Here is a 12733-nt window from a genome sequence, read left to right as displayed (position 1 = left end):
ATTTCTGTGCATGTTTAATCTTTGATTTGATTGTCAGATATCATCAGAGGACCCAATTAGAAACCATGATATGCTGGTTAATTTTGTGTCAACGATTCCACTAGAGTCATCAGGGAAGAGGGGACTTAAATTGAGGATTGCTGGCAGGCAAACTTGAGAGACATTTTCTTGATAAATGATTGATGTGAAAGGGCCCAGCCCACTGTGGGAAGTGTCACTCTGAGTACGTGGCCCTGGATTGTATAAAAAAAGCAAACTAAGTGAGCTACAGAGAGCAAACCAGTAAGTAGGGTCCTGCTCCTCCTCCTGTCCTGACTTGTCAGTGACAGAGTGTGATTAGGACAAGGTAAGTCCAATAACCCCCTTTCTCCTAAGGTGCTTTTGGCTCTGATGTTTTATCACAAGCAATAAAAGGAAACAAGCTAACAACAACAAAAACCCAACATATACAATAAAGATCGTAATAGGAACACAAAAGCTAGAAAATCATGATAGACAATTCTCAACTTTTCCATCTTGCAGCTGCTTCTTCTTCTTCTTTGTGTGTGTGTGTGTGTGTGTGTGTGTGTGTGTGTGTGCGCGCGCACGCAGACAAGCACATACACAGATCAGAAGAAAACTCTGAGTTCTCGTTTTTCTCCTTTACATGGGTTCTGAGAATTGACTCAGCAAATACTCACTTCAATGAGCCATCTCACTGGAGATCTGTACATGGCGAATCTCCCAATAACCCCAGCTAGAAATGTACCCAGCTGGGGCACTCATGTTAATAATGCCTGCCATTGCTTTCTGTTCTCATTGCATTGCAGTATAAATATACACCAGACACAAACACAAGAGCCCACAACTGAGCTCATTAATCTTTGAAAGCAGATTCCCACATCTGTGTCGGCTCGTCCATTGAGGACATGAATTTCAGATCCTCCTGGAGACATAGATCAAGACATGGGTGGGATCTTGGAAGATGATAATACACTTTCTTCCCATTTCACGTTAGGAACCAACTCAGGCAGGGGAATTGCTTTATTACTACTCAGCTTTTGACTTTAGAACTGAGACAATCCCACCCAACAAGGCAGGGACGGGGAAGGAGGCAAAGCCTCCACGACTCCAAGTTGATTGCACACCTTCTTTAAGAAGGATGTCAACAGCTATCGCCTAAAAGAGGACTGAATATTTACACTGATGTTGTTTTATAAAAATGAAAACCCCAGCCATTGTATTTTACCAATAAAGACTCAGGAGCCAGATGCTAGGGTGAAAACCTGCTAGCTCAGAGAAGCAGAGAAAGTACCCAGCTGATCTTCCTTCTTGGCTCAGGTCCAGATGGAAAAAAAAAAACCCCAAAAGGCTCACAAGTTCAACTGACAGCCCAGGAGGAAAAGGCCAAAAAACCCAAGGACAAAGGCTTCCTAGCTCAAACCCCAAAAGCTAGGGAGCTGAGGAGCTGAAGTCAAAGCTAAAGCCAGAGCTTGAGCTAAAAGCTGTTTCTCCTTCTCCATGCTGTTTTAAATACCCCTCAACTCAAGGGCCCTCCTACTCTTTAATCCCTGTCAGCTGGTTTCTTGCTCTGCCTCTTGATCTGGGGTTAGCTTTATTAAATCCTGTGTACAGAAAGCTCTTGGATTAAGGCTGTGTGCTAGGGTTGGGTGAACTATATATACCATTATAACCTGTTTACAATAAAGAAAGTTCTTGGATTAAAAGTGTGTGATAGGGCTCAATCACACCAAAGAAACAGGGTTTTATAGTTCACAGTTTTGAGGTTCACAATGGGATCAAATATCCTGCAATACAGCAAGTTAAGAACAGGTTCATGATTAGTGAAGAATACTGATTTCAGCTAGTACTATCAAAAGAAGCTGGTACATGTATTTAATTGACTGCTCATTCCTTGGCCTTCAGAGGGCTCCTTACCCTCCTTTCTCCTCCCCCATCAAAGAGAACCTTTACTGGGTTCCTACTGAGAGTGGGGCGGGCAGAGAATGGAGGGTTGTGGACTGACTCAGTTTCCCATCAACATTTACCCCAACAGAGGATCTTACTGACATTCCTTCCTTTGCAAGGGATGAGGAAAAGACTAAGCAAGAGCTCAGAGCATGAGCTATAGCAGAGTGGAACAGGGGACAGACTCTTCCTGTTCCTAATACAATGCCAAACACTGCTAATGCCCTGGGTTTCCTGCTGTACACATAATTTACTGGGTAGGTGAAGGTCAAGCCAGCCAATACCGAGAGAAGTTATTTGAGACATGAGGGTGTTACCTGCTTTACTAGATCAAGGCGCTGTAAAACAGAAGATTGCTGGGTCCTAGGACATGAATATTTAGTTACTTTAGCACAGTGGTTCTCAAACTGCAGGTCTCGGTTGCTTTGAAGGCAGGATATCAGGGCAGGACATCAGATATTCTACACATCAGGTGTTTACAGTACAATTCATAACTAGCAAAATTTCAGTTATGAAGTAGCAACAGAATAATTTATGGTTGGGGGTCACCACATCATGGGGAACTGTAGTAATGGGTCACAGCACTGGGAAGGTTGAGAACCCCTGCCTTAGCATGTACATTGAGACTATTATTCCTTGATGTTGTTGTGGTGTGAGCAAGATCTCACCATGCTACCAGATTGACCTTGGTCTTCAACCTCTGCCTCCCGAGAGCTGGGGTTACAGGCATTCAGAACACAGTGTCATCTGCCTTTATTCAGATCTAGTCCAGGCTCTGGGCTGCATTCTTGGCCCTCACTCTTCTCCCAGAGCCCTCATGCCAGCTCTGCTTCAGCAGGAAGATCTTGGTTTGAATGGGGAATGTCTCGCTATTGAAATGCTTGGTCCCCACTCTGTGGCACCATTGGGGAAGGCCTAAGAGGAATGGTCTTGGAGGAAGTGTGGCGCTAGAGATGGGCTTTAAGAGTTTAAAGACCCGTGTCATTTCTAATTCTCTCTCTGCTTTGTGCTTCCAGTTCAAGACGTGAGCCCTCAGCTTCCCAACCCTGCCGCTGTGCCTTCACTCTGCCGGGGACTCTCACTCCTTGGAACCATCAGCCCACATAAACTCTTCTATCGGTTATCTTGGCCATGGTGCTTTTATCACACACAGAAACGGGAAGATGCTAACACATCCCCCCAGCACCAGTCACAGTAGTACTTGGCACAAAACACAAATTCAATCCTTCTAACTCAAATGGTCTCAAGGCCATTTAGTAGGACACCTCAAGTTTCACAATTTCAGGGACAAACTGTGGGTAAAAGCAAATGTCTGCAAAAGTAGGCCCGAGGACCGCAGGGGTGGCTCAGCAGTGTTTCTTTGGCCTGCAGACCTCCCTACAAGGAGGTGTGGGGGGCTTGTCTTCCCACCTCCCACTCCTAACTCCCCCCTTCGCTCTCCTTCCAGAGAATTCCTGCTATAGATCGAAATGTAAGCGCTTTGGCTGATGGGAACACGGGTTTGCCTCAGGAGTTTGTAAATGTCTAACGAAGAAGTCGCCAAGCTCGGACACTCACGACTAAGATGCCCACCGTCCCGTCCCCCAGCACCTGATTAATTCAGCGGTTACCTACCGAGGTCACTGCAAGTGCCCAAAGCAGTAAACAGCAGTAAGCAGGGGAGCCTTAGGAGATGCTGGTCTCAACGGCTGGGAGGAGTCAGCCCTTCCTATCAGTCATCCTGTTAGCTTCCTGGGCTCCCTTAGCAAAGCGCTTGGTGGCTTCCATCAGAAATGCCAGCTCAGCGCTGGCAGCCAGAAATCCAAATCAAGGTAGCGGCTGGACCAAACTACCTCTGAAACCCATAGAAAGGAATTCTTCCCGTGTGTTGCTAGCTCCTGGCAGTGATCACAGTCCTTGGCATTCCTGGGCATGCAGCCGTATCTCTCTCCACTGTGTCCACACACATTGCTGGTTCGTATCTCTGTTTTCCCTTGTTACAAGGACAGCTGCTTTTAGTTAAGAAGGCCCACCAGGCCTCTAATCCCAGCACTGGAGAGACAGAGGCAAGTGAATCTCTGAGTTCGAGCCCAACCTGGTCCACGAGCGAGTTCCGGGACAGCCAGAGCTACATGGAGAAACGCTGTCTCAAAACAACACAAAACACAAAAAGCCCCAGCCTGATGACCTCAGGCACAGAGGTACTCCGAGGGCAAAATGTTTACAGATCTTGGCCAGCGCGGGAAATGCAAAAGCCAGTGGTGGAACGGTTTCTAGGCACGGGGCCGGGGGTGGGGGAGGCGGGGAGGGGAGGTCCCTTGCATCAGGCCCTCTTCAAAGACCACTCACTCTCCAGTGTCACAGTTTCCTAACCAGGAGCAAATTCTGTCACATACGGAGTAGCATCAAATTCACTAGGTGACTCTGAGAAGCACGGAGGAAGGCGAAGAAGGAAGTGGAGATTCCCACGCGGCGGTGGGGCCGAGATCCTCCTCCACCCCGCAGCGGGGTGAGCTCTCGGCATCAGGACAGTGAGTAGGACAGATGCCCCGGGCTGGGGGCAGCTTAGGAGGCGCCGAGGTCGCCAGGGGGCGCGCGCGGGCCGGAGCTGGCGGAGGCGGGAACTCGGGCGGGCGGGCGGGGAGGGCGCCGGGACCCTCTGGTTGGCTGGGCCGGGCCCCCGCTGTCCCTCCGGGTTTGAACTTGGTCCGCCCGGCGCTCGCTCTTCCTTTTCCGCCGGGGCGCGCTACCGGTAAGTGGTCCTGGTGTCGCGGGCCGCAAGGTCCCACCGCGTGGCCTCCGAGGTCCCCACGCGCTAGCCCCGCGCGCCGGCTCCCGTCCCGTGCGCGGCCCATCCGCGCGGGGCAGGGCCCGGCCTCGCGCGCAGCCCCCTCCCGAGGAGGCGCGGAATGCGGAGGGCCCGGGGTCCTGGGCACAGCCGGGGCGCCCGCTGGCCCAGGGGTGTGGCGTGGGGAAGCGAGTGAGATCGGAGACCCGAGCGCAGCGAGACGGCTTCAGGGTTAGCGCGAGGGACGGAGGTGACTTCGCCCACGGGGTGGGCCGGCGCGGTGGGCCGCCGCCTTCCCCTAACGGAAACCCGGCTGTCTGGGCTGGGCTCCTGGGGAAATCTGAGTGTCGGGGTTCGCGCTTGTGCAGGGCATTAGATCCTGACTCCGTGCTCCACGGCGTAGAAACGGCTCGTTCCTAAGACCGGGCGGCCATAGGCGTCCTGCCTGCTCACTGTTGCTTTAACGCTTGGGAAACTCTAAGTTTAGACGGGACTGAAGGAAGGTGGGTGCCGCGTAGTTGTTTTGTGTTGAGATTCGAACTTCGTGCTGGGGTTTGTGGGCATGAGCCAGTGCGCCTGGGGAAGCCCGTTTCAGAGGGAGAACAGTGTCGGAGCTTCTTCCATACACTGCCCTGGCTGGCGTGCCTCAAGGAAGTGCAGTGAGTGGCAGTTTGTTTCCTTTAGGGGTTATGTTTCTATTGAGCCATTGGAGTGCGGGGCAGCATGAGCCACTGTCTAAGGACTGTGGGCACAGGAAGGTCCAGCGATGGGGCTCGTTTCCTTCTCTGTTCAGCCTCAGCAAGTTTGGTGCTGCTTCTGGTTTTGAAATCATGAAAGTGGTTCAACGTGCCCTAAAGAAACGATGTAGCTAGTAATTTTGTTTCTAAACGTTACTGTTCTGTGCTCACGTGTTGGATTCATTCAGGGAGATGGCACAGAGGGAATAAAAGACTCCCAGCTGACAGAAATGTAAGATCAGAGGTTTGTACAGGAATGAATGCTATTCAGAGGCAGAGTCTGTGTTGTCAATGCAGCTATTAGCCACAGGTTCTTTTTGTAAAAAGCTATCGTCTGGTACTTGTAACTTGTTGACACTTTTTTTTTTTTTTTTTTTTTTTTTAAAGCAGATGGTCCTATGCCCGGGATGCTAATGAACTCAAGGTATGTTTTAAAGGAGAAGGTTGGTCGTCTCAGGCATAATTCCAGGAACAGAATTCTTGGCCAAGGATGAGAACTCTAACCTGACTGGAAATGCTGCTGTGATGGGTTAAAGGATTTACCTGAGGCCAAGAATAGGCAGGAATTGAATGCGGTCACTCACCTCCTTTTAAATTAGATGCCTGGGTTGGGGGATGTGTAGTGAGGTGGCTTAGCATGCCAAGCCTGATGACCTTTGACTTTGATACCTGGGACCTGGTGGGGAGAACCAACGTTCTAGAGTTATCTTTGGGCCTTCACGTTTGTGCTATGGCCCCTGTGTGCACACATGAAATAATGAGTGGGGGTGTTGGGAAATAGAGAAAGATGTGGTTTTGCATTAAAAATTGTGTTAAAACATTACCGAGTAGGTTTATCCAGTAAACTGAGGAGTACATTGAGGATTCTGTTTACACAAAAATAGTGAACACCAGCACAGCCTGGACATCAGTGTTTTTATCATCTAAACGTTGAAGGTCTAATTACCTCTGGCGTTTCTCCTGTAGGTGTGGTGCTGGAAATGAACGGGTACAACTTCTAGAAGAGAAGGTAAGCAACTGTACAGAACCAAGGTTTCAGGTTTCTTTGCCCCCTTTATAGTGGGGATAGATGAATTGTGAGGCAGTTCCAATTGCACATAGAGAAATATGAGAATTTTGTGCCTGTAGAATTCTGTTCCATTAGTCCGGCAGTGGTGATGTCCACCTTTAATCTTAGGGAGACAGAGACAGGTGGATCTCTGAGTTCAAGGCCAGCCAAAGCTACAGAGAAACCCTGTCAAAGATCTTTTTGGAAAGGTTGGTTTTATATTTTTGCCTGCGCGTCTGAACCATGTGTGTGCAGTGCCCACGGAGGCCAGAAGAGGGCATCGAATCCCTCGAATTGAAGTTAGTTTGTGAGCTGCCATGTGGGTGCTGGGAATTGAACCTAACTCCTAGAAGAGCAGCCAGCCTGGGCCCTTCACTGCTGGGCATCTCTGTAGGCCTAAATTTTGCCAGCTCAGAATTGTCTAACACATGGTTGGCATCTTGTGTGCCCAGGAGGGTGAGGTGTGTGGTGGGATCCATGTGGTGTCCTGGTCGTGTGTGCTCATTAGCTGTAGCTGGAATGAACAGACAACCTATGTGATTTAAGTTACCAGGCAGATTCCTCCTTATGCTCAGATACCCTTCGAGAAATGAAGCGAATTTTAAGTTGTGAGGTTAACTTGGCCCTGACCATGGGTACTTGAACTCCTGAGCTTTAATCATTACCAAACCAGGATCTGATACAAAACGTTACTGAGAAACGCCCTGACGGAGGAGTGCAAACAATCCCTAGACCCCCTCCTGTTTGCTTTGCACTCACTGCACCTGGATACAACCAATCACCGATTGCCCCATTAGGAAAGACCCTCACCCCTAGAACCCCTCCTGCTTTGTGGTTTTTGCCTTTATAAACTCTGATTCTGTTCCTCGGGGCTCTCCACTGTCCCTTGCACAGGAGCTGTGTGCTGAGCCCCGGCGGGTCAGCCTGCAAATAAAAGCCTCTTGCTGTTTTGTATCGAGTACGCTTCTTCATTGGTCATTGGGGTCTGGTGTCTATCCCGAGGGACAGAGGATCTCCCCACCTCGGGGGTCCAACAGAATGTTTTCAGAGAACCTCATAATTCTAAGAGTCTTGGGCATGTAGACCGAAGGAGAACTTTACATTCTCCTCCAGTGTGAAGATCTGTGGCTCTTCCAGATACGATCAGAATAAACTTGGCAACCTCAATGGCTCCTATGGTGAGACGAGGCCATTCTGACTTCATGAGTCACAGTGAAAAGGAGCAGGCCTAACTTTGTATTTCCCAAAGCAAGTCACCTTTTACTGGAGAAACCAAGCTGCCCTAGGCAGAACCCAACCCTAAGTAGAGCCAATCAGAAAACAGCTGGAAAGTAGCTAGCTCTGAAGTCTATAGAAGGCTCCCCCAGTGTACACTGTAGCAAGCTTGCCCTTGCTGCATGTCAATAGTGCTAAGCTGGAATTTCCTGGTCCTTGCTCAAACCCCAACAAAAACCCTCCTGCCTGCCTGAGCTTGTAATAAAGACCCTATTGTGTTTCCATTGGAATCAGCTCCTTGTTGGTCTTTGGGGTCCTGGAGACCCAGTAAAAAACTGCCTCCTTCCTGTACATGCTTTTCTACTTTTTGTTTTTGTTTTTGCTTTAAAAAGGCTGTAATTGTTTTCTTGAGGGTTGCATTTCCAACTCCTGAGTTTGGATCCGCATCCCTGGCTGCCAGTACGTGTTGCCTACAAAATAAACTTTTTTCTCCATTCACGGGTATCCTCAGTGTTTGGTTTGTGCTAGAGTGTGGTTCTCTTTGGTGGGGGGGGGTCTGTTGGCCACCAGCCCACAAGGGCAGGAGAGGGTAAAGTGAAAGACTTGGGAGGCCCAAGTACAATAGAACAGCCCCTGGGAACCACTTCAGTGAGATCAGCTTTATTTGGGGAAAACAAAGGTAATATACTCCTTGGGGAGTGGGTGGGGCTCCCAGGATAGGTGTCTGTGCTTGGTTAGAACTAGGTGCTTGATTTGCACTAAACAACACTTCTATCATGAAGAGAAACTACCTAATTACCCTATAGGTACAGGGAGGGGGGAGCTAGCAGGGAACTCCAGGTGAGGTCAGGCAGCGAGGAGACCTTGCTGGGGAGAGCAGACCTTGCTGGGGAGAGCGAGTCCTCCACCTGGCTCCAAGCTCAGAACGGCTGTCTGGACTGGGAGGGCTGCAACCTCAAGCAGTAGGGTCCTTTTAACACTACGGAGACCAACAACAGACACAACATTAAAGGAACCCAAGACTGCCCACCTAATGGACGCTGGACCAGGACTGAGGTTCTCCTTCAACTCTCCCCAGTCCTTTCCTCTGCGATCCTCACTACAACACAGGTGATTCCTCCACATTTGAAGGCTGCTATTGGAGAGGCTGAATTGAACTCACCAGTCCTGGTGGCATCCTGCTCGCTAACCTTGATATTCATTTTCAGCTTCCCATCCGGGATCCCTGGGAAAAACAGTGGCGAATGGGGGTTACGGTTAAGCTCTGCCCTGATGGCCGTGCCAAATGCATTGTAGTTGACTTACACATCTCCTGCCAGTTTACCTGCCTCCAAGTCAGTCTTTACCTGTGTTAACATTCAATGTTAGGATCAAACTCAAAAGGTCCGTGCCACCCGCTCCTAGCTACAGTACATCAAGTATACAGCTGGCCTTCTAACAACCCACCCTAACTCCCCTCAGTGCTCTTCCTGCCTTTCCCTCTCCTGACCACTCTTGGCAGCTGTTCCCAGTAACACCTCGCTTCATGAACCTCGTGGGCCCTTCCCCACAGGTAAGTTACAAAACGTTCTTCTCCTCAATCTCCCCTTCCTCTTTTGCCTTGTAGGTTACTCTTCAAGCTCCCACCCTCCATGTTCCCGCAACATCACTGTCACCAAGCAGTGAGCTCCCCTCTTCTCTGGTGCAATATTACCAGTTCCTGCATCAAACCCCCCTTTCAAGGTTTACACACCCCTGTAGTGATTGCTCCGCCGGTTTTTATCTCTGTGAGCCTGAAGACCTCTGCAGCTGGGAGGGACCAAAAGAAAAGGGAGGCCTTCATCCTGAGACCCGTCAGACTGGGTCTCATCACCCCCTGGGCACTGCAGGACCCGCTGGAGCAGCCCTCTTCCAACACACCCTCTAGCCAGCGATTTCCGGGATAAGCTTGACCAGGCCAGGGCTTCCACCAGGGACAGTCTGAAGCCCTCCAGTGACAGATCACCTTACCAGAGCTTGTCCTACAGAACAGGAGAGTGCTGGACCTACCGCCTGCTGAGCAGGGAGGGACTTGCATTGGGGGAAGACTGAATCTTCCCCCTGAATCTGAGTTGGTAAACAAAATATACAAATGCTCAGCGATCTCTGGTGAGATCTCTGAGCTTGATATGCCCCAGATACCGCTACACCTTGGAACTCAAACCCTCTGGTAGCCTGGCTTTTCCCCCTCCTTGGCCCTGTACTGGCCATTGGCACCCTCTTCCTCCTGGCACCCTGTCTTATCCAGTTTCTAAAATGACAGATAAGTAGCATTGCAAAAATTACTAGCAATCAGGTTCTGGTTTAATACCAAACCATCCCTGACATAGATACTGACTATGATACTGCTCCTTTACAAAACACAAGGGAGGAGGTGTGACACAATGGCCCAGGGTTATGGAGGAAGGATCAAGGAAACTTCAATTCTGGATACCTCCTTCAGGAGGACAGCAGGAGTTGGCTACCTCCCCGCTCTCAACTGGTGCCGTAAATCTCACTCCCCCACCATCAGGCTTCAGTCCTTGTTTGAACATATAAGGTCCCAGACTCTACAGCCCATAACTATGTAGAAGTATTTTCCAACATCCCTGCCCTGGCCGATGGCCACACAAGTCTTGCCCCAGAGACCCTGGCGACCTCCCCAGGGTCATGAAGACCCCTTCCTCACCCCCAATAAACTGAACCAGTTCCCCGAAGCTGTTCCCAGCTGTGCTCTCTGCCCCTCCACCCAGTGCTAGCCAAGATCCTGCACTGCACCCACCCATGCATGGGGCAACTCTCTCCAGCCTCGCTCAGTGCGCAACAGGCCTGGCTACCCTGAGGGAGAAGCAGACACGAGGTGTATGTACCTCTTCCCACCTCCAAGGCCAAAGGAACCCTTTGTCCTTTGAAAGATTAATGGGTCACTCCAGGACGTGTCCCTGGCCCAATCCACACCAGACAAACCTGTCTAGCTCCTCATGTTTAACCCGTTTCTCCCCTCATGGGGACCCCACATCAGCCTCAGGGAGTTTTAAAATGACTCCACCCTCCTATTGGTGGTGCTCCCAGACTCCTAACAGAGAATTGGTGCCCTGGCCTCTATGATAAAGCTGGGAAGGGACAGGGCCTTAACAAACCCTGGGCAAAGAACCAGACAGCCTCTCTGTTTTGGATGTCTGATGGTTACTTCAAAATCACTCCCAGTTTGCCATCAGCCTAACGGGGTTCTTTGGGCAAATCAATAACCATTATCTCAATGAGAAATGGTCCCCCCCCACCTCTTTTCATGAGAACCAATTCCTGAGGTCCCTTCTGTCTTCTCTGGTGGGGGAGCATGGGGGCTGCAGCCAAACTTTTTCATGCCAGAGATGAACCCCTAACTAGCCATTTGGCCACTCTCCCAATTCAGACGACTGTGCTGTATACATGGCCCTGAAGGAGGAAGATGGCCCTTTCAACTTATTTACTAACATCGTGTATATTGTTAACCTACTCCCTGACTTACCAGATCCTTTCTCTGGTTAGATGAAAATCCCCCCCCCCCCCCATGCTCATGAGAGTTTCCACTTTAATTCAAGGGATGCTCACTCTTCTCTTAGTCCACCTTGTTTGATCTCATACTCCCTACTTGGGCCTATATCCGAGGGAAACTCCTTGGCTGACCAAGTTCCCTCAATGGGATTTTTTATAGTCACCCTTGAATGAGCAAAGACTTTTCACTCAGTCACCCATGTTAACCTTAAAGGATTACAATCCCGATTCCTCCATATTCCATCCAGTCAACTACACCGCGTCATAAAAACTTGTAATTCATGTGCCTCACTTAATTTCCACCCTTGCAGCAGTACACCAAATGGGAGTTAACTCTCTGAGGTCTGAAGACCAATGCTCTCTGGCAGACTGATGTCACTCACCCAGTTTAATTTGGGCGACAAAAATATGTTTTTGTTACAATAGACACTCCCACCTCATGTGGGCCTCTGCTCAAATGGGAGAAAGCTCTAAAAAACTTACTCTCGCCTGCTGCCCTCGGTCATCATTATGGGTCTGCCACAATAAATCAAGACCACTAATGCGTCTGCCTTCACCAGCATTTCCTTTAAAACCTGCTGCTCTACATGGAAAATTGCCATATGGAAATCCCTTATAATCCCCAAGGACAAAGTGTGGTTGAAAGGGTACACCAAACCCTCAAAACCCAGCTAAAAAGGCAAGGCAAAACCTCTTTCCTACCTAATGGTCAGTTGGCAATGGCCCTAACAGTGCTAAACATTCTTAATATATAGAAAAACACAATATCCATTATTCTTGATTGGCATATACCAAGATCGACCCCCTTGTTGGTGAGATGGTGGGACCCCTACACAGGATCTGGAAGGGACACGACCCCCTCCTCATGGTGGGAAGGGGTTTTGTCTTTTTCCATAGGCCCGGCCTTGGTCTCTCTAGATACCTGCACCAAATGTCCAACATCCCCCACCCAACAAGAAGATGCCTCATCTACCGATGGCAGGAAAGAAAAGGAGAGACCCAGAAGGGGACACAATGCAACAGAGGAACCAGGTCACCTGGAAGGATCCCCATGACCTGGTGGCAACCATACAATACGTGCCCTCTATTACATCACCAGCAATGGAGAGTCACCACACACCCCACAGTAAAGCGGCGATTCCAACCTTCCTGATCCTGCTTGCTTATTGCCTGATGCCCCTAGCTATGTCTCCCCCGTCCCGACCCCTTAATCTCACCTGGACCATCACCACCTACTGGATGAGCAAAATGGGAGGCCATCACAGCCATACTATTGTCCTCCCTCCTGGATCTAGGTCTGGCTGGAGCCATAGGTACTGGGACTTCAGTACTAGCTCTGCAGGGTAAAAATTATAGGCTCCTAAAGTCAGCTATAGATGCAGATTTGGAGCAATTAGAAAAATTGATCACCTCTATCTAGGACTCCCTCTCATCACTGGCAGAAGTAGTTCTGCAAAACAGAAGAGGTTTGGACTTGCTGTTCCTTCC

General features: G+C 49.7%; 1 non-coding gene across 1 annotated transcript; it reads left to right on the top strand.

Annotated features, from left to right (window-relative positions):
- The first annotated feature begins 5932 nt into the window (after nucleotides 1–5932).
- LOC132649826 (small nucleolar RNA SNORD93) lies at nucleotides 5933–6003 on the top strand. The gene has a single exon (XR_009588332.1). It is a non-coding gene; the product is annotated as a small nucleolar RNA SNORD93 (small nucleolar RNA).
- Nucleotides 6004–12733: the final 6730 nt, after the last annotated feature.

The sequence above is a fragment of the Meriones unguiculatus genome, chromosome 21 (assembly GCF_030254825.1).
Source record: "Meriones unguiculatus strain TT.TT164.6M chromosome 21, Bangor_MerUng_6.1, whole genome shotgun sequence".
NCBI lineage: Eukaryota > Metazoa > Chordata > Mammalia > Rodentia > Muridae > Meriones > Meriones unguiculatus.
Note: the sequence above shows the minus strand (reverse complement) of the source record. Positions and strands in the feature narration are given on the sequence as shown.